The 2,202-nt window shown below is 53.3% G+C and overlaps 1 long non-coding RNA gene across 1 annotated transcript; it reads right to left on the bottom strand.

The window, feature by feature from the left end:
* Positions 1-505: 505 nt before the first annotated feature.
* LOC123132664 (uncharacterized) lies at positions 506-1,996 on the bottom strand. The gene is made up of 2 exons (XR_006464954.1): positions 1,587-1,996; positions 506-1,471 (listed from the first exon to the last, which is right to left on the bottom strand). It is a non-coding gene; the product is annotated as an uncharacterized lncRNA (long non-coding RNA).
* Between the last annotated feature and the right edge of the window lie 206 nt (positions 1,997-2,202).

Genomic DNA, 2,202 nt, shown 5'->3' with positions numbered 1-2,202 from the left:
ATCCTTGCTTGCGAGAAGCTGAATCCTGATGTACTTCAACCATACATCTCCCCTTGTTGCTTTGAACGGGGAGTGGAGTGGGTTTTGTTGGTACCTCCACTCTTTCAGACGTACTTTTGCAGGATTGTAGGATCTTGTGACACCTTTATAGTCAGTAAATGAATCTAGCAGGTTATTTGCAATGTGATGCAAATCTTCTGAACGCGTGGTTCAGATCTTTGAGTACGTGGATTTGAGGCAGAAATGTTTTGAACATTCCACTAATTTCCTGGCATTCTTTATGGTACTTGAAATCTCCCCCTAATGCCTGGAAATGTTCCTCATTGAATCAACATACTTGCCTTGAATAACTCCCCATGCGAGGGGCTTGAGGTATTGACGGAAATACCGTTATTCCTCACATAGATCCCAACTATATGTTGAGGGGCCAATGATGTATGCCGGGTGGTGATATCGATATGAAACCGAATTATCGCAGATAGGAAATACTTGGTAGACATCCACATATCAAAGATAGAGGGGAATAATATTATGCAGTTCTATCATGAGCGTGTAAAACTACATGACTCCAACGTAAAGTTGGTAAGTTGCAATCTCAAAGTCTTTCCCTACTAATAAAGCGCCTATTGCTTCTGGTCGTACGTCGTTTGTAATTTTGCAAAAAAGCACTTCTGTTTTTGACAATTCAACCCGCGGTCCCTGTTTAAGTGGATCTGGGAAAACACTTCAATTTTGCACAAAACACTCTGTTTTTTGCGATATTCAACCCACTGTCCGAACAGATTTGTGTAAAGAAAAAGAAAACGCGACCACACGAGGAGCACGGGCTCGCCTCCTCTCCCTCATCGCCGCCACCGCCGCCACCACCAACGCCGGCCGTTTCCGGCGACCTCCGGCGCCGCGCAGCACGCCCCCGAACTCCCCACGGTCCGCGCCTCCCTCCCCTCCGTCCATATTCTCCGCTCCCATCCTCTACCGCCCGCTCACAACCCCAACCCCCGTGGCTAGGGTTTCGGGCAGGGCTTCGCCAGAGCCACCCGCTGCTTGGCGAGGCCATTGGCCTTCCTGTGCGCCTTGTCAGCCTCTGCGCTTGCCTTGGCGGGCCAAGGCGTCGCAGAACAGGCGACGGATCTCGGCTGCTCTGCCGTGGATCCGGGTGCGGAAGGATCGAGACGGGAGGGGCGGCAACCTCCATGGCGGGTCCCTGGAGAACACCAGCATGGATCCGACGGTGGACGGATCGAGAAGGAGAGGCGATGACCTCCATGGTGGCCTCCGGGGCAGAGGAGGCAGGGTCTTGTGGTGTCACTCGCCTGAGATTCTGGCGCTGAGGAGACGTCGGGAACGGGAGAAGGATGGCGAGGCAGGTCGGATACGGGGGGATCTGGTGATTCCCGACGGCGGACGGGTGGCGGCGGTCTACATGCTGCGGGGTCGGCTCGAAGCTCCTGCAGCGGGCATGGTGGTCTTCCTGTTGAAGAAAACAGAGAGGGTTGAGAAAGAGAAGAGAGAGAGGGAGAGAGACAGGGGATAGATAGAGAGGGAGAGAGGAGGCGGGGCAACATCACGGTGCAGCAGCTGCTCACCTAGGCGACGACGTCGGCAGGGACGCCGGGGTGTGGGTCGGAGACTCGGATCGGAGGACCTCGGGCGTCCATGGCGGCCTCTGTAACAGAGAGCAAGAGAGATAGAGGGAGATGTGAGTAAACAGGAGAAAAAGAGAAGAAGAGAACACGGAGATGACGGGGAAAAGAAGGCAGGGGAGAAGGAGCTCGGCGTCGGGGACGAGGTGGCTGCGCTCAGGAGCAGCAGATCGAGCTGCGGCACGGCTATGGTGGTGATAGACGGCGTCGCGATGGAGATGAAATGATGGGCTTGGAGGGGGAGGAGCAGCAAGGAGGAAGGATAAGACCAGAAGCGAAGTCAGAGCGGCGGCAGCATCTGCCAAGGAATCTCTCCCTAAACTAGGTGCGGTTGTCGCCTGTCGTAGTGGGCACATGTGACTATATGCTGCCAATGATAAGATTTTTTTATACAAAGTACTATTTACGTGTCTGGTCATCAGTTGTGCGCGTCACATGCAAATCCAATGGAAAACACCAGAAACACACACACGCTGGCTCTTGGCAGAAGAGAACCCCTTGTCTGTTTTGTACATTTGATCATAAATTATCTGACTCTAATCAGATATTTCCTCTGCTA

The sequence above is a fragment of the Triticum aestivum genome, chromosome 6A, assembly GCF_018294505.1.
Source record: "Triticum aestivum cultivar Chinese Spring chromosome 6A, IWGSC CS RefSeq v2.1, whole genome shotgun sequence".
NCBI classification, from domain to species: domain Eukaryota; kingdom Viridiplantae; phylum Streptophyta; class Magnoliopsida; order Poales; family Poaceae; genus Triticum; species Triticum aestivum.
This window is presented reverse-complemented; position numbering and strand designations above follow the sequence as displayed.